The 20,237-nt window shown below is 38.1% G+C and overlaps 1 protein-coding gene across 14 annotated transcripts in view; it reads right to left on the minus strand.

Moving 5' to 3' along the window:
- Positions 1-20,237, minus strand: part of LOC135708360 (RNA binding protein fox-1 homolog 1-like) — a 953,484-nt gene that overhangs the window by 250,497 nt on the left and 682,750 nt on the right. The window lies entirely within an intron of this gene.

Genomic DNA, 20,237 nt, shown 5'->3' on the forward strand with positions numbered 1-20,237 from the left:
GAGAAAATTTTCTCGGGGCAAAACATCGAACCATCCACAGCAACTTGATTGAAAGTCAGCGAAAATTTCTTAGAACTAACATAATTAACTACTAAGCCGGGGCCGCCGTGTCTGGTTTTGAATAGTGCTGCACTGTTTCTCCACGGGAATCTAGCTGAGAAGAAAGGGGATGATTAATTGTACGCGATCTGCTACTTGTGGAAGACGACCTCTGCATCTCCGTGCTGTGTGCTGCTGCAATGACATAAATTTCATGAAAGTAATTACGCTTTACGCTGTCATTCCCGAAGTGGAGGTCGTAATAATCGAAGCTGAAAATGAACGGTTATTTAAAACTGATCAGCTGCGAGCAAATTTGAGCGGAAATATATTAAGAAGGAGAGAATGCTTAGCAGAAATGACCTCGTAAGATAAACGATGCGTTACAAGATCAGAGAGAATTGCGATAACATATTGCAAAAAATTCGTTTGATTTTGTGTTGCGCTGGATCGTTGGCTTCATTTGTGGTAGGAGGGAAACATTTGGTCAAAACAGAAGTTGGTATTGAAAGGAATAATTTATTATTATGAAGGCAAACCGTGGTTCATTACAAAATTTGGCATATCATGAATTCATAACGAGTTTCAGTATACCGATTAAATAAACAATCGTCATAAATTTGATAATAAATCGAACATGGAAAACAAGTGTTCCTTTTGATCTTTAAAACGATCAATTCTCGAAATCTTCTATCAGTATCTGGGGAAGTTCAACGGTCCGAAAAAAATAAGTTTTGATTTTTCAAAAAATATTAGAAAAAAATATCAAAAAATAAATTATGTTTTTCTCATTAAAGAAAATTTGCGTGCAAAAATATTTTTTTGCATGTCATCGTGGTAAAAAGTTGGACTCAAAAACCACAAAATAAGGACCTTTCTTTATTGCTGATTATCAAAATTTTTCATGATGAGATAAAAAAAAAATTACATTTAAATTGTCGCAGAAAAAAGCGTATTTTCTTGTTCTTCACTCAAATGTTTTTTATTATTTTTTTAAAAGTATTGGAAAAAGATTCAGTAGAAGATCCCAGCAAATCAGTTTAATCCAAGATTCTTGAGAAAATTTAAAAGTAAACATATGTTTCTATCTCATTATGAGAAAGTTTTGGACTCTTCACAAAATCGAAAGGTCAATTTTTGTGGTTTTTTGAGTTCAACTTTTTGCCAATATTTTAGGAAAATCAAAACTTTTTTTTTATTTCGTGCCGGTAAGCTTTTCCTTAAAGATAAGCTTTCACCTACTTTTTTTCAGGCACTTTTTGATTTTTCCAAAAATATCTTAACTTCAAGAAAATCAGTTTTTTTAATTGTTAAAAAATTGAACTCAAGACAACACTGAAAGTTCGATTGTGTCAGTTTTTAACTTTTTGCCATTATCACATAGAAAAAAATATTTACACGTAATTTTAAATTTTTAGAATCGGAGAAAAAACTTATGTTTTTAGATAGGGGAAAAGTTGGCTTCGGCAATACCTTAACCTATTATCGTCAGGGGGTAAACAAAGTCCTAGAGCACTCAAATTTGGCCAATAGTTGCTCTGAAACACAATGTATCCACATGCCAAAATTGAGCTCTCAAGGACGTTGTTTACCCCCTGAAGATAATAGGTTAAGGTATTGCCGAAGCCAACTTTTCCCCTATTCGGTAGGTTTTTCCAATGTTTTTAGAATAATCGAATAAGTAATTTTTTTCGGGCCCGTAAGCTTCTCCGTAACACTAAAATTATTTTTCCACCAGTTTTCAGCAATCACCGGCTTCCAAATCGGAGTGGGTTGATTTGACCAATGATAAATATTGACCCTGTCATTTTGAGGAAGTATTGAAAGTAGCATTCGAGCAATGATAGACTGTAACAAATATGGATTTAATGTTATCAATGGATTACTCATTCAACAGGAACTCCAGTATGGCTCTATGAATCAATAGATTTCCCTTATACAACATCAACTAACCAATGCAATAAGACAAATTACATGGAAGTCAACACATCCACATGACTGGCAACTCTGCCAGGATCACATACAGAAGCGCTATAATCGAGCAAAGCTGGAACTTCCACATGAAGTTCACATATTAGCGCTGTTAAATTTTCTCACAGTTTTGCTGATACTTTGCCACCGATCGTATTCCAGGCGGCTGTCAAGTTTTTTTAGTCAACCATAATTTTGATTAGTTAAAGTTTTGTAAACTTAAAACATTAAGGGGTTTCTCGGTAGTTGACAAGGATATAACAATTTTAATTAATCAAGAATACGCTCAAATTGAACACCATCAAAAACTGTTTGAGCCCCCAGTTTCCCCGGGGTCCAGCAATGTGACTTCTACTGACCGTTTTAGCTTGTTTGATTAAATTGTTTGATAACATTTTACATTTTGGCCTTTTCCAGTAAATTGACTTTTCATGCGTTGTTAACCCTTCGTCTGTGAAAAAATAACTTACCCCAAATTCAAATAGTCAATCTCAACGAAGGTTTAATAGTTTTCTTTACGTAAGATTACGTCTTTCGGCAACATACTGGGGGTACAATTTCAAAAAACCAAAATTGACCACGTTAAGAAAAGTGGTCAGGTTTTGACCACTTACAATTCTGTCAAAAGCGGATGGATTTTAATTTTTTCTACGAATTTGCAAAAATGAACACTTAATCAATTTTCAATAGTTAACTATTGAAAATTACACAAATGTCTAACTGTTGAAATATTGATCAAGATTATCACCGATTGCCTGCAAAAAACGCTTTCCCTATCACAGATTTCAAAATCGAATTCCATCCGGTCTCGCCGAACAGTGTTTATTCAATCACCGCTGTGGTAAGTAGTGGTGTCCAGTCGTCTACAGTAGCAGCAGCAGCATCAGCAGCACTGCTTTCGGTGCGTGGCGTTGTACATTTTTATCCAGTACACAACCAAAGGCTCCCGCAAACTGATAACTATCAAGGCTGCCCTCAAAAGCCCTCGATTCACCGAAGAAGGCTAAACAAGCAGCACCGCTACTGATCGGATTCAGTTGCTGTGGGCCATCTATGCCAAGCGCGTCACCCTCGTTCGAAACAACATACAGCTCGCCAGCCATTTCCGTGTTTAAAACCCTAATAGCTCAGCATTACCAACCGACAAAACGGTTCTTTTCAGGACCATCATAAATTAATGTTGTTTAAGAGTTAATTTTCATTGAACGTTCGATCGCCACATCTCCCCCAAAGCTCTTTGATAATGTATGTATCCAGCGTTTGTGGTCAAATGCGTAACAGTATTGAAGTGGTACATGAAAATAATCTCAATGACCGAATAAAACCGAAAAAATGACCTTGTAAGTTAACCAAAAAGAAACACTTCGAATTGAGGAGGGGTTTTCTCCAGGACGCTAGAAAAGAGCAAACAAATCTCGATTTTTTTTGATTGATCGCGATTATCTCGCGAATGGAAAATTTTATCAAGCAATTCCTCCAATCAATTTTCGCTTTTTCTATTATCTATTGAATAAACTAGAAATTCCGTGCGTTTTGTGCACGAAAATGCGTAATTTTGTCATCAGAAAACAAGGCGTTTCCTTGATAGGAAAAAGTGGTTTCACTAACACAGTCGCTGAATATTGATACCAAACGGGTAATCCTACGTCAAATCTACGGTCGTGTCTTGGATACAACCGCTTACTTTTTATTTCAAATGTTTTGTCAAGTAAATTTAATGTACTTTCAGTTTACATAAATGATAAAAGTTTATTTTAGGGGGCGGATATGTCATTGAGAGCTGTCATTGTATAAATATATCCATAAAGTGGCATATTTTGATGTTAAAGATCGGCGATCACGGCGATGAACGTCACACTAACACACACACTAGTGCCGTCTGGTGAGTAAATTCTGAACTAAATTTTGTTCCATAAGATAGCTTTTGTCTATCTGAACAACTTTGCTGAAAACGATGGTTCCCGTACAAGCAAGATCGGTAGATAGCGTTATATAATGTGTATCTAAGATGGCACAACTTGAACATTTTCATTGTAGCACCATCTAGTGAATAAACTCTGCCATACACTATCCATAGTTTTAAAGCCTTTGTATTCTTGAATATTTTTGCAGAATGAAGCATCATGCTATTTGCTTGGGATCTCGTGATATCTCCAACATCAAAATGTGCCACTTCACGAGTATATTTTTACAATGACCCTTCCCCCCAGGGAGAGATTCGCCCCTTCGAAAAAAGTTTACGTAATTATTTCAATAACAATTTTCAAATAAATATGTTTTCAAGTCTGTTTGGAACAGATTTCATATAATATTATAGACCTGGTCGCGAAAGAATGAGTAAATTCCTTTGACAAATAACAAAGTAACAATCTTTCAAGTGGCTTGGGGTCAAATTGACAGAGCACGAGCATGACCATGATTGACCGCCCACGGTTGCTACTCTGTTATTGCCAGACTAGCTGTAATTACACAAAGAACCAATAGACGATGCTTGGGACTAGCAATCATCCTCAATGTGTAAAAACTGGTGATCTCAAACTAGGCAATACCAGCGCCGGCCGCGCCCGAACACAGGTCAAGAAAGGAAGGGGTAGGAATGTGTTGACGTGACACTCGCTTTGATGGAAGCCGAGAACACCTCTTCACTTCCACGAGGAATCACTGGGATATTGGGTAATAGGGTTGGGTTTGCAGCAGGGTTCGTTTTGGTAAACGATAAGCTGAATTGATGTCCTAACAATTATATAACGCGAAGGAGCTTGGGATTGAACCCACGGTCTTCTGCTCAGTAAGCAAAAACGTTTCCCACTAGGCAGACGAGCTCCTTTTTAATCACCGAGTTGCTGTTATTACCATGTAGTCATGTTAACAAATAAAACGATTGACGAATCTTGAATGTGGATGGGCTTGAGATTAGACTCATGATGTTCTGCTCAGTAAGCAAAACCGGTTGCTCTAAGGCCACCGAGCCCCTCATATCACATTATAGCGTTAAAAATGGCTTGGGGTCAAATTGACAAAGGGTTAAAATCAGTGTAGTGTTTCGATGACTTAAAAATAATTGCTTCGGCATTTAATTTGTTTATTTCTTGACCTTTTTTAATTTATGATTTTTTTACGGTTCCTAGGAATATTTAGCGTTTTGAAAGCTTTTTTAATTTGTGTGCTTTTGTGTACACTGGACTCGTTTTTTACGCGGGTGATACGTGCCGCGTGAATTCCGGAATCCACGTGAATTCCAAAATCCGCGTAAAAAAAAAACGGTGTGAAAAAACGCGTAAAAAGCGACTCCAGTGTACAACGATAAACCGCGTAAATTCCGAAATCCACGTAAAAAGTTTTTAAACCTGCGTATAAAAAATCGCATAAATTCCGAAATCCACGTAAAAAAACGCGTGAAAAGCGACTCCAGTGTATAACGATAAACCACGTAAATTCTGGAATCCGCGTAAAAAAAAAACGCTTGAATTTCGAAATCCGCGTTGAAAAAACCGCGTAAATTCCAAAATCTACGAAAAAACAAACCCGCGTAAAATCCGAAATCCGCGAAAAAACCTTGATAAAAAAAACCGCATAAAAATCAACTCCAGTTATAACGAGATAAACCGTGTAAATTCCAAAATCCGCGTAAATTTTGAAATCAACGTAAAAAAAACCGCGTAAATTCCAAAATCCGCGTAAAAAGCGACTCCAGTGTATTTAAAACCACTTTGGTGTTGAGATAGCTGGTTTGATATATTTGTGCTTGTTTGGTGTTTACAGATTATTCCAAATAATTTTGCATTTTTACGGTGTTATATTAAATGATAATTTTGGCGGTTTTAAGGTTTTTGAAATAATTGGCCTTTTGTCGTTCAAATGTATGTTTTATGCTTGCCTTTTCAAAATGTTTTAGGTTTTTCGAATTTGCCGTGAATTTTCTGGCGTTCAAAGATATTTTAATGGCAACACTTTTGTTTGTTTGTTGGTTGCTTCTTTGCCTTTATCACAATGAGTTTTTGTTTCAAACTCTGACATTTTTGGCCTATTTAGGTATGTTGGCTATTTTGCCTATCAAGATCATCCTCGGTAGACAAAGCCGAGTCTTGGCATTATCAACATGTTTTCATTTGATTACTGAAAAATCCTGTTCCCCTAGTTTGAAGTAGTCAAGACAAGGAATCGATGGTAGATCTTACATCCCGTAACGTATCACGAAAAGCTGATCTACCCACGTTACTTGACTATTTTCTAGGTCGTTGCATAATTTTTAAAGGTTCATTAATTTGGCAACAATTTCCAAGGAACAGGGAGGAAAACATCGAAAGTAATCTACTTTCAAGGTACTTCTGAAGAACTACAGATTAAATACGTAAATACCAACCCGAGTAGCACACTTGTCGCAAATCGGTTGAGGCAACTTCTATGTGACTTATTTTAGTCGCAATCAAGTTGCTGCCTCTCTTTTAGACTGAAGTGTGCTACTTGGGAAGGTAGTTCTGAGTAGAATTCCTAGTAAATCCTGAATAGGATTCGAAAGAAATTTTAATGAAATTTTTGACGAATTTATGAAGTTAATTCCTAAGGTATTCTGCATAGGACATGAAGGAAATTCAAAGAAGAATTCCAAAGGAATTCAAAGGATAATTTCAAAAAATGTCGAAAACTAATTCCATGGGAATTTACGGAGAGTAATTTGGAAGTATGCTAAAACGAGCATTACATTTAAATCTGAAAACAATTCCAGGAAAACTTTGAAGGAACTCGGAAAATAATTGCAGTGATGTTTCTGACTTGAATGCCAAGTATTGTTTTAATGAGAAATCTATGGAATTTGTTACTTCACGGCAACCGAATTCTCAGTAATCTATCAAAGTGAGTAGAATTCCAACGGAAGAAGTAAACTAGAAGTATTTCAAAGTAATTCGGAGAAAAATTCCGTGGGAACAGAAATTCCTTGAGAATTCTAAGAGAATGCTTAGGCGAACTTCAAGTGAATTTTCCGGAGAAGTCTCCGGGGAATTCCTAGGTAATACTGCATAAATTATTTATAATTTGAAGAGCATTGCAGATTGAAGTGTTCTGCAGATGGTTTTCATGAGTATTATGGAGCAAATTATAAGAAAATGCCAAAAAGAGGTGTAAGATGAAGTCTGAGGACATTCTGAGATAATTCAAGCAAATTTTTTAGAAAACTTTGAAGAAATCCTGTAAGCATAGGCCAGATATATTTGATTATATTTTGATTTTGCTTTTGCGGAATAAAAGCGGAAAATCGAGCAAGGGGCAAAACATTCTTAAAACAAAATTTTAGGTGTTTCAGAACTTCAACATTTCCGTTCTCCAACGGAAAAAAACCAACATTCTTTACGGCCTAGGCCCATAAATCCGAGGAGGAAAAAATCAATCCACTAATTGAACCGAATCGTTCCCCCCCCCCCCCTACAAACCTTGGTTTTTACCGTTTTTTACAGTCCTACCAATAATAAAAACTACTCCTTGCATCACCCTTGCCTGGTGGCCACCTCCGAGAAAGGTAAGATTTATTAACCAGCCACCAGGCTTCTTAGCCCAGTGCAATATTTATCGGTTAGTAATAATTTTTCGTTCCCAACTTTCCCCGTGGCCATCGGTTCTATTATGTTGCATCTGTCGACAGTCGTTCCAACCGCCGGGCAGACGCCAGAAAAGTTAGAAAGTCCTTCCCTGAAAAAAAAAAACGGAAAAGAAACGAAAGCACAAATCTGTTCAACAGATTCTTTTCCTTTATCGAAGGGCTGCTGCTTTCTTCGCTTCAGTTCAGCAGTATTCTATGTATAGCTCTTTTTATGTGTGGAGGGGGTGCGAAGCTTTCGGCTCTCTATAAATTTGGAGGCGAACTGCCACTACACAAAACAAATCACCAGGGGTTAGAGCGCAGTATCTTGATCCCTTTTTTCCCTTGTCCTATTTAGCTTTCAGAACGGCTTCAATCTGGTGGTAATTCTAAAACAGATGAATGATTGCAATGGAACAAGTTATGTTCACAATAATAAATAGAATACTGAAATTCAATGTAAACTTTATAAAAAAAAATCAATGGGCTGGCGCGAAAATCTCTAAATTTGCCAAAATTGAAATTGCCTTGAACAATAGTATACCGAAGTTCGTCATGATTTGCTGCAAAATAGGACGAGTTCCTGAAGTGGTGTCAATCAACACCGGAATTTCAGTTGAACATTTTATTCACTCCGACAGACTCTCGGGACTCGTGTACAAAGTCCAATCCCGAGCTTCATTTGGCAGTGAGACAAACTCATCATCCTCTAACTGACGCCCGGCGACTCCTGTCTGCCTGGGAATGAGCTCTAAAAATCTAATAAAACCAGAATCACATCGTTGCTACCGTCCGGTGTCGGCGCACTGCAATTGCTAGAAGCCCACTACTGCGTCGTAGCCATCCACATCTTGTTCACAGTCATAAAATTTAAAAGCCGAGCAAAAACAAAGAAGCAGAAAAAAAGCTGGAAAATCAAGCAAAAGGTGATCTCGCTACTCGGGATTCCGTTTTTTTTTTTGTTTTTGCTGGAGGGAGAAACAAAAAAAAGTGTTTTCCAATCCGGACGAAAGCCGGATTGTGATGTGACCATTTCATAAAGAGATTTATTCATGTCAGAACACAGCTTGCAAAAGGTATGCACATCCAAGAGATTCTTTCCAACATAAACGGTCTGTTCTGCTTCTTCACCGGTAGGACGATGGTGGAGAGTCAAATCCTTCGGAAGATAGGAGACTGTGTGAGCGACTGTGAGTCTGTTGGGATTATTGCTTCATTCCAGTTGTTGAAGGAGGGACAAATGTTGAGGGAGTTGAAAAAATGTGATTCACGAATGACGGCGATACCGGACCGGACGGATGGTTAGCAATTTCATCACGTCACGTTAGTGCCACCACCGAGTATTGTGGTAGGATATATTGCTCGAAGATTTGTCGGACTGGTGTGTTGGCCGATGTCAACTAGAATTGAAATAATGTGAATTTTATAATGCAACAAATCGAAACTAAAAGCATAAAAGCTAAAGACGAATGTTACGATTATTATTTCAGAAAAACAAACTGGAGTTCATCATGATTTCGATGAAGTCTAAACAAATTGATCCCACTTTTGGAGAATTTTTGACAGTGTCTTTAAACGCATGCAATTTTCAAAACATTCTGAATTTCAATGTGAATAAGAACCAAATCAATAACATACTGAAATTCATGAAGAGTTAATATCACCAACTTTAGATGACAATTGATTTCGTTTAAAATGTATTGTTTCACAGATCCATACTAGAGTTCGTCATGATGTTGCTAAGTCAGTTTAAAGCTGTTCAGTACGAGGTCATTTCTGCTTCACTTATTTTAAAAACAATCTCCAGCCACAATTTTACGAATTACTACGATGTTCTCTGAAAAATAAAAACGACGCCAATATAAATTACACAATGCACACGAATTTCTCTCTTCGGTATAATATTATAAAACTCGACAAAAATCAGAAGCTTAAACTAAATCTTAGATAATGGAACATTTTTTTACCAGGAGTACTTTTTTTTATATATGCACACGATTATGCACTAATCTTACCTCTCACAGATTTTGACCGCATTTGTATCTTTGCTATCTGCGCGCAAAAAGCGATACATTCTGAAAGATAGCAATCACCACCCGTACACTCTACACAGACGCTGGTTGGCGGTTTTGCCGTCGCATCTTCAGAAGACGATGATAACGCGATGGTAGTAGTCAGTGTAGCTGCTTGCTCTGTAGCAATTAGAAACAACGATTCATAGAACGAGGTTTTGATGAAGAGAACAAAAAACTAGATTGACGATAATCTCTTGTACTTTGGATTTTTTTTTTCATACTACAGTGGGTTTTTACGAATGTCATTTTACTTTGGTTGGGTTAATAAGGAGATTTGAGTGCATCGCTGTATGTTTTTCGATAGTTTGATCTAATTTAATTGAATTAAAATTAAACTTTTCAATGCAGGTGTGAAAGTGAGTGGAAGCAAACTATGAGTATAACAACGCATTTTTGTTTGACACAAGTAGTAATTTTCGACGCGAGGCTGACTAGTATTCCCGATCTTATCTGGTTGGTGACAAAAAAATTGGAAGACTGACATTTCAGCTTTCAACAGCTTGAACGTTTAAATAGTAAGAAAAATTTATCAAATCACCCTAACCGGTTCAGATAAACAATTAAATACTTCAAATACATAACTGTATTGTTCTTATTTTTAACGAAAGACCCGCATTTGTTACGCAAAAACGAAAGATTCGCATTTATTTCGGACTTCATTAAAAATGCATAACAATTACGATTTACTGCAGATTACCGATTCACAACGACCGGTTTTGAATCGATACGGTACTAAATAGGAGAGATTACCGTTAGCTAGTTTTACATGGTTATGTTGGTTCACAAGTAGGAGATGGTAAATGGTACTGAGAATTCAACGGTACAGATTACCGGTTCAGTTTAGTATTGATACACTGTCAGAAATTTGAATTGCCATCTAACAAACGACCCAATACCTTTTGAACTGCTCGCATTGCTGATTTGACTTTCAAACAATTATCAACTATATCGGTGGTCTGGAAACCCTACCAATTTTGAATTGCCGAGGCAACCGGTTTGGAACCGAAACAGAACCAAAACCGATACCGCTGACAAATTCTTAAAATTGTATGAAATTATCAATCTACAGAAGGTTCTTACGATACACAAGTTTCTGTAAATTTCGGGATAAAAAATCTTCACCGAACATGATTAAATCCATTTCATGCTTATCAATAGTATACTGGAGTTCATAATGATTTTTCAAAACGGGAAATTTTAGTGAATTTTTCATCATGATTAAGGTTACCGTTAAGATTACCGATTCAGTATAGTATAGTGAACCTACCGGTTCGCAGCTCCAATAACAATGTCAAACACAAATATAAGATCATATTTGAGCTTGAAATTTAACGTTCAAATTCAGATTACCGGTTCAGTTAAGTAGAAATGCACTGCCAAAAATTTGAACCATCACTTTAATTGAATTTCCTTTATTAAAGTATTGTGTAGTTCACAGGTCTGATTTAAATTTCAAACAAGTGGCAGCTATGTGTTTTAAAATTGTCGATCGAACCGTTTCGGTGTCTCTATGCTATTTGAGATCAAGCATTGACGGTACATAATACCGGTTCAGTTTGATATCAACAAGGCGATGAAGAATGACTAACAACTACCGTGTGAATTTCCTGGTCCACAGGAACTCATCCCTCATCCCTCATCCCTCATCGGAACGATTTGAATTTCAAACAATTAGCAACTTTATCAGCAGTTAGTGCATTCAGGTAACCCTTGTAATTAATAATTCCCGGTTAAATTGGTTCGAATTTGGATCATTCATTAATACAATACTGTAACAGCAAGCGGTAATCTTGTACACCTTAAAATAAAATTGCTTCAGGTTTACAATTTTAATCGGCGGCACAAGAAGATCCAAATCGTTTTTGCCGAATAAATCTTTCTGCACTGGTTTTGATTACCACTTCGGGCACACATTTGGTCCAGGATTTCCGGTTGGATTCTGTTCAGGATTCTAAGAAAACCCTATCAGCAATTTTGTGAGAATCCTACCCAAAATACATCCCTTCTGGGATTCTGAGAGAATCCCTTCTGTGCATCTACGTAAATCTCTCCTAGGATACTGAGAGAATTTCTTCTAGGATTTTATGAGAATCCCAGCTAAGATTCTGGAGAAAATTCCACCTGTGGTTCCAAGACAATCCCAACTGGGATTCTGAGAGGACCCTTCCTGGGATTTTTAGAGCATCATTTCTAGGATTTTGATAGATTTATACCAGAATTGTATCTGGGAATCTGAGGTGGGCTAAGGCAAAAGCGAGCAGCCACTCAGCCCAGGATGACAATCTTTCACGTTGGCCCTATGCATCACTAGGGGTGTGCAGGATACATGGGTGAGTGAGTGATTATGAGAGCATCAAGGCTGGGAATGTGAGAAAATTCCACATGGGATTCAGTGATAATCCACCCTGTGATTGTTTGAAAATCTCACCAACATCCCTCATGGGATTCTGATAGAATCTCTCCTAGGATACTGAGAGAAATTCACCTGGAAAATATTTCCTTATATCCCTCTCAGAATTCCAGCAAGGATTTTGGGAGAAATCCGCTAGGGATTTCGGGAGAATTCCACCGGAGATTCAAAGAAAATTTCTCTTGTGATTCTGCAAGAATTTCTTCTGGAATTCTGAGAAAATCCCACTTCGTGTTTTCAAAAAATTCCACCTGGGATTCTGAGAGAATTCCTCTTAGGATTCTAAAAGAATCCCACCTAAGATTCTGAGAAAATCCCACCTGGGATTCTAAAAGAATCCCATCTGGAATTCTGTGAGAATCCCATCTGGAATTCTGTGAGAATCCCACCTGGGATGCTGAGAGGATCCCACCTGGGATGTTGAGAGAATCCCTCCTAGGATTCTGAAAGAATCCCTTCTAGGATTCTGAAAGAATCCCACCTGGGATTCTGAGAGAATCCCACTTGGGACTCTGAGAGAATTCCACCTGTGATTCTGAGAGAATCCCACTTGGGACTCTGAGAGAATTCCACCTGTGATTCTGAGAGAATCCTTCATATAATTCTGAGCACCTGGGGTTTTGATGGAATCCCTCATAGAATTCAGAGTTTCTGCACGGCGAACGAGAACGTCCCAAATTTTAGTTTAGTTTACTCATGAATTACATAAGTGCGATGTGACATACAGCGATGAGAAAATTTTCCAGGTTTGTCCAGAAAAAAAAATTCCCGAATATGAGAAAAGTAAGGATTGGATTCATTCAGCCTATTGGCACTACTCTTAGACCGAGTAAAATTTTCGAAAATTTTTCTAATTTTCCGATAGATTTTTGAGTTTTTCCACAAGAAAGCATGGAGCCAATTTACTCATCACTGAGTTCCTGAACTTTTGGCGATTATGAGTACACAAAACTCAAATTTGAATGATGAACCAGCGTCTGGCTGAAAATCTCCTTAATAAAAACAATCAACCAACCAATCTTTAGAGATTCTGACAAAATCCCTCGTGGGATTCTGACACATATGCACCTGGGATATTAAGAATCTAACTTGAGATTTTGTGAAAATCTCACCTAGGATTCTTGGACAATTTCTCGTGAGCTTCTTTGATAATCCTGCCTGATGTTCTTAGAGGATTCCACAATCTCAACTGGGATGCATAGAGAAAATTGTATCTGGAATACTGTGACAATTTCACCTGGGATGCTGAGGGACTCTTCAATGATTTTCAGAGAATCTGTCCTGAGATTCTGAGGAAATCTCTTCTGATAATCTGAAAGATTTTCACTTCGGATTCTGAGATAATTCCCCCTGACATTTTTAAAGAATTCTAACTGAGGTCCTCAGAGAATCTCACATGAGATGCCGAAATCCCACCGGATATTCGTAAAGAATCCTACCTAAGATTCTAAGAGAATTCCACCTGTGATTCTGAGAGAATGCCACTTGGGATTCTGAGAAAATACCTTTTGAGATTCTACATAATTCACTTCTGTGATTCTGCGAAAATCTCTCCTGTGATTCTGAGAAAATCTCTCCTGGGATTCAGAGAGATTGACATCTGGAATTTTGAAAGAATCTAGTCGAGAGAATACTGAAAAATCTCTTTTAGGGTTTGGAGAATCCGACCTGAAGTTGTGAGAGTATTTCACCTGTGGTTCTGAGAGAATTCCACAAGGTATTTTGAGAGCGTTGGTCATGTGGTTCTGAGATGATCTCTCCAGGGATACTGAGATAATCTCTTTTTATTTTTTTTAATTTGTTTTCCGTCGATCTTATTTCCGTGCTGAGCACCAATGCTACCGACGCCAGGGAGGCAGCTCCCACACCTGGACCCTACCTATCGATCCATCAACTAATGAACCGGGGACCAACGGCTTTACTTCCCTTCCGAAGGAAGGCGTGATCAGAGATGTTATGCCTCAGAACATCCCGGCGGCACCGACTGGGATTGAACCCAGGCCTGCTGGGGTGAGAGGTAATCACGCTTACCACTACACCACCAGCGCCGCTCAGAGATAATCTCTTCTGGGCCTTTGGAAGAAGCCAGTGTGGGAATCTTAGAAAATTCCACCTGAGATTCTGAGAAAATTTCAGCTGGGGTTCAAAGAAAATTTAACCTCGGATTCTGAGAGAATTGCACCTGGAATTTTTAGAGAACTTATCCTGAGGTTCGGAAAGCATCTCTCTAGGAATTCTGAGAGATTATTTCCTGAGATTTTGAGAGAATCTCTCTTGGGATTCTCTGAGAATATTTCCAGGGATTCTGAGAAAACGTCTTCTGGGGTTCTGAGAAAATTCCACCCGGGATTCTGAGAGAATCCACCCTTGGGTTTTGAGAGAATCCCATCTGAGATTCCAGAAGAAGCCCACCTGAGATTCTAGGAGAATCCCACCTTACTTCTAGGAGAATCTCACTTGAGATTCAGAGATAATCCCACCTCAGATTCTAGGAGAATCTCCTCTACAATTCTACGAAATTCTACCCTGAGATTCTGAGAAAATCTATCATGGGGCTCATAGAAAATCTCACCTATGGTTCTAAGGGGATCCCACAAGTGAGTCTAAAAGAATCCCCATTCTATGCGAATTCCATCTGAGATTCTGAAAGGATTCCAACAGGTATTCTTAAAGAATTTCGCATGAGGCTCTAAGAGAATCTCTTCTGGAATTTTGAGAAAATACTTCCTAATATTTTGAAAGAAAATCTCATCTGAAATTCTGAGAATCCCTCCTGGAATCGGGAGTTATTCATTCTAGGCTGTCTGTTAAAATCCTCCTAAGAGAATCCCACCTGACCTGTGGTTCTGGAAGAATTTCTCCTGGGATTCTGAGAAAACCCCACTGGGTGTTCTGATAAAAATCCCACCAGGAATTCTGAGAGATTCCCTCCTGGGATTCTGAAAGAATCCTTCCTTTGATTCTGAGAGAATAATTTCTGGGTTTCTGAGATAATCACACCTGGGATTCTGAGAGAATCACACCTGAGATTCTGAGAAAATCACCCCTTAGATTATGAGAGAATTCTACCTGGGGTTTTTAAAGAATCACACCTGGGATTAAGAAAGTATCCCTAATAGATTTCTGAGCACCTGGGACTCTACAAACATCTCTCCTGGTAATCCGATAAAATCCTTCTGAGAGAATCGCACCTGAGATTTTGAGTATTTCACCTGGGATTATGAAAGAATCCCACCTGTGATTCTGGAAGAATCTCTCATAGAATTCTAAGCACCTGGGATTCTACACACATCTCTCCTGGGGTTCTGATAAAATCTCTCCTGGGATTCTGACCGAATTTCCCCTAAATTCTAAGAAAATCTCTTCCGGGGTTTGATAGACACTCTCTTGGTATTTTGAGCGATTTCCAGCTCAGATATTGATACAATCCCACCTGGAATTCTTACAGAAGTTCACTAGGGATTCTTAAAGAATCTCGCTATTCTCCTGGAATCGTTAGAATTTCTGTCCTGTGTGTCTGATTAAATCCCATTAAAGATACTGTTAAAATCAGATTCTGAGATTCTGAACGAATTTTCCCTAAGTTCTAAGAAAATCTCTTCTGGTATATTGATAGACTTTCTTTTGAGATTCTGAGAGAATCCCAGCTGAGATATTGATAAAATCCCAATTAAGAATCTCGCCTAGGATAGAATCTCCATTCGAGAACATCCAAATCTAGTCTAGGATTCCAAGACAGTCACACCTCGGTTATGAGAGGATCACTTCTGAGAGTCAAATATGTTTTCACATGGAATTGCAAGACAATCCCGTCTGGGATTCTTAAAAAATCCTGCCAGCAATCCTGGAGAATTCCACATAAGGATTCTGTGAAAAACCCAGCTTCCAGTTGTAGGTTCAAAGATAATTCCAGTCTGTACTTAACTGCGGTTAAGTTAGATTTGATTTATTAGCGAGATGTTCAGCCGAAGACAATTGCTTCTGCAATAATTTAGTCGCTATTATTCTATAATCTAATAAAATTCAACTAGAACTTTGAGAAATCCCATTCATCGACTACACCCTTGAAGCGTATTCAAGAAGATTACAACTAATTTAAGAAATTCAAACTTCCAACGTTTCGGCCACCATTAAATATCTTCATTAGGGTCACCAAGCAAGTATTTTTCAGAAAATTACTTTCTATTCACGCAGTCAGCCTCGATAGTAAAAAATGCGATTTGTAACAAACTTTGATGCGTCATTTCAATATTTAGAGTAGTCCTTGAAACTTGATGTTAAACTAAAACTAAAACCACCTCAATCCTAGGACAAACGCATCAACAATGGAAGCAAATGTACAATTATCTAAAAAAAAACAATAGCAAACTAATAGACTTAAGAAAGACAGTAGTAGTAGTTGTTGTGAAAATGAAAAGCCGCTCTGAAGTGTGTACGCTTGCAAGGATTAATAGAAAAATAGGAACACAAAAACAAAAGCGTGTTTCCCTGGATAGGCTACTTTCCCACAAAGTGTGTCCGTTCTGTCGATTGAGAGTGTTTGTGATGATTAGGAAAAGCTACTCGCACTATCTAAGCTAAGTTACTCAAATGTGACTTTGTATTCGTTTACAAACAGGACACAACAAATGCGCTGGTTTATCTTCAGGCTTCGAATCGCCGCATTTCGTTATTTATACAAATACAAATACAGAACAAAGGTTGAAGGTTAACGGATCGAACGTCAAACTCAATCACAACAAAAAAAAAGGAAAAGAACTTAACATATGGAAAACCATAACGGAGAGGCCAGTCCGGGTTCCGCTGACAAACGAAGGTAGCAACTTGCATCACACTAAAAAATCAAATCAAAATAAACCGGATAATTTTCGACATATGCGCTTTCATGATCTAGGTTTATAAAATTGAGGTTTTATGTAAAAAAGACAAAATACACGCTAAACTATACTGGTTGAAAAGAGTCTGAGGAAAATGGGGATTTTTAATTTTTGTCTATTTATCTGAAAAATGGGGAGGGATGGAGGGACACTACTTCCGTATCGTTCACAAACAAACCGTACAGATCAATACTTTAACTTAAAAATGAACAACAATGGTAGAAAAATCTTACCCAGTCAACCAGAATGCACGTATATTGAGTATGTACAAACTGTAATACGACTTTAAACCAACCGAATTGTGCCGATTTGAGACTTTATCCGTACAATGATATGTGACTGCTGGTTGTCAGGGTAATGCGCTCAAACGGAACGCGTTAAATAAAAAAAAAGTCACTCCAAATAAAATTTCCGGAAAATATATGGCAATACAAGTTTCATGGAACGAACCATTTTTTTCCGATCATCACGCAAACAATTATTCATATCGACTTTGCATAACTCGAAAATATACTCAGATCGAAACGACGGCGTGCTTTTTTTCAACCATTCCGAATAATATCATTAGGATCAACCTCAAATCATCGTAAGAATATGTATGTATATATAGACAATATATGTATAGAAAGGCGCAGACAAACGAGAGCACCAACCTGGCGCCACCTATAGCAGTTCCGGGGAACTGCTCTTCTTTCAAGCAAACACGGCGTGTTCAATCGGGTCGCAATCCGGCCTTCAGCAGTTGGCACCAGCTTGGGGCTACTAGGAGGAGAAAGGTATTAATCAAGAGGCTCTTACGTACTAAAGTAAATAATCTCTAGCTGTAAATGTCATACTGATTTTGATCGGTTTTCGATGCCGGTTGCGCTTGCTCTCAATCAAGTGGCACAATCGAAGCGGACACGGAAACCAGAGTCAAAAATCAGAGTAGTATTATATAGTGTGATAATATTACAATAGAAACTGGCAACACTGCATGACTTTTCGGTTTTATCGGTTTGATATGTATAAGATACTATAGAGAGATGGGGAAAAGTCGGAATCGGGGGAAATCGGGGGTGGGAAAATCCGGGCTATAAATAAGGATCAGCAGGACACAAGAGAAGACTAATTATTTTGCTGTTATTAGGAGAAAGGTGATATTTAAGCACTGCTTTGTTGGCTGATTGGCTGGCTGGCTGGCTGGCTGGCTGGTTGGCAACGAGAACGTGTGAATGCGACCATAATTTTCACTGTCCAAGAGAGTCGTGCGCGAAAATTTATCACCTCCTTTCGGCAGAACAACATTACGAGCGAGCAGCGAAAGAAGTGATTAAGGACACATAACAGTAGCACTTTGTCACGACAAATACATTTCTCATCCTCTTTAGAGGATTTACACCACGCGGTTCACTGCTTCCTCCATTGTCGTTATTATCGTAAGAAGTAATAAAAGATTACGAGTCTGCCTAATGGAAAATTTCAGAAAATTTACCAAACAATCTGCAGTTAACTTGATGAACTTTGGAAAATCCAGTAAAATTTATAAACAAAAAGCATCAAGCTTGCTGTTACAATAAATTCTACAGTCATTCAATGAACCTTTTAACTCGGGTCTCACTTGTGTTGTCTTGCTAAAATACGAAATCTGCACTCACGGCCACAGGGGAGAAACAATGAGGGATCACCCCCGGGACCAGGTCGGGACGGGTGCAGTGTCCCGCTCATTTAATGAATGGTTCATCCTTAATTTGACTCGGCGGAAAATATTTGAATTATGCTGCCGGGAATGAAAATAAATGAGAAGCACCTCTGCTTGTGCTCCCTGGGCCTGTGATGGAGTTTTCTAATAAAGTGTCAGTCAGTACCCGGCAGCGGAGCACTTAAAGTTTGTGTTTCTCGGAAAGAGACCACCACCACCGGCACAGGTCGAAGAAAGGAATTCATTGATGTAGGAAAGGTACCGATTTTTGGTATGCAGGCTTTGATGTTTAATGTTGGTATTCTTTGAACAATTGGGGAATGGAATGACTAGTGAAACCTGTGTTTGGTTGTGTAAAGTTTTCTCGAATATTTCTCATATAGAGCAGAAGAGATGAACTAGCCTATGGCTAAAAATCTCTATAATAAAGTATTAAAAAAAAAAAAAAAATCATATAGAGCAGTTCCAGGCCAAATAGCGAAACAAACAAAAACAATTTACACGACCTTCTCCGATTTGTATGAAACTGATCCCAAAAGTTTTAATTTTTCATGAGATTTAAACATCAAATTTCCAAAATTTAACAAGAACATTTTGAGATAAATGAGTTTTTAACACTTTAAAAAATACCGTGTCCATTTTTCCCAAAGTGACGTTTACGTGCTACAATATTTAAAAAAATGCCAAAGACGCCATTTTGAAAATACAAGAGTCAAATGGCCGAATTTTAGCACATATGTGAATTGCCAACAAACAAACAAAATTATGCATTGTTTCTAACAAAGCGGAGAAGGTCGAGTTTTTTCGGATTCATCATTTGACATGGAATCTTCTTTTATGTGAAATCTGACAAGTACATCTTCGGTTGAATCAAGTTAAGTACTGCTGCTTCAAATGGTGAATACCGCCACTTGGGCTACAAAACCATCAGGGCACTCGGATGAATCAAATTAGATGGGCAGAGCGAGGATACCAATTCTCAGTCCCAAACATTTCATGGATACATGGCGGCCTCTTACCCCTAAAACGAAACAAACTTAGCGCTTCTTTTTTCAACAACATGAAGGAGTAGTTTTTGAAAAACCTTGAGTGGAGTTTGGTGACATGAAATGGATTTGGAATCGTTTTCTTTGAAAAAATAATAAAATTTGTTGTGCACATTTGAGTTTCGATACTTTGGCAAAAGATCTGCAACGTTGACAATTTGAAGCATTCCTAATAAGCTTTCAAATATGGGAGAGACCTAGCCAGAAAAACTTGTTTTGTTTGGTTTTAGGCCTGGAGTTGCTTTTTAAATAAATCAAACGGAAACCGGAATTCAACGGTTCAGCCTTAAATATTTTGATGATTCCAAACCATATATGAAGATGGTCTCACCTATTAGCCCTACAAGTGGAGCTTTATTGGCCGTTTTATGTTTTTAAATCTATTTTTGGCGATTATATGGTCACTTTTGCGTTTACTTTTCAATCCATTTTGGCGACTTTAGGCCATGTCAGCGTGGTGAGATTGAGTTTCATGATTTTGGCTTAACACCCGAACGCAACCGAAACTTTCATAACGACTGGCAGCAGTCGCTTCGTGTCTGTCATCGGTAAACAGAAAAAAA

The sequence above is a fragment of the Ochlerotatus camptorhynchus genome, unplaced genomic scaffold, assembly GCF_037179485.1.
Source record: "Ochlerotatus camptorhynchus isolate MF236.1 unplaced genomic scaffold, CSIRO-AGI_Acam_v1.1 ptg000330l, whole genome shotgun sequence".
Lineage (NCBI taxonomy): Eukaryota > Metazoa > Arthropoda > Insecta > Diptera > Culicidae > Ochlerotatus > Ochlerotatus camptorhynchus.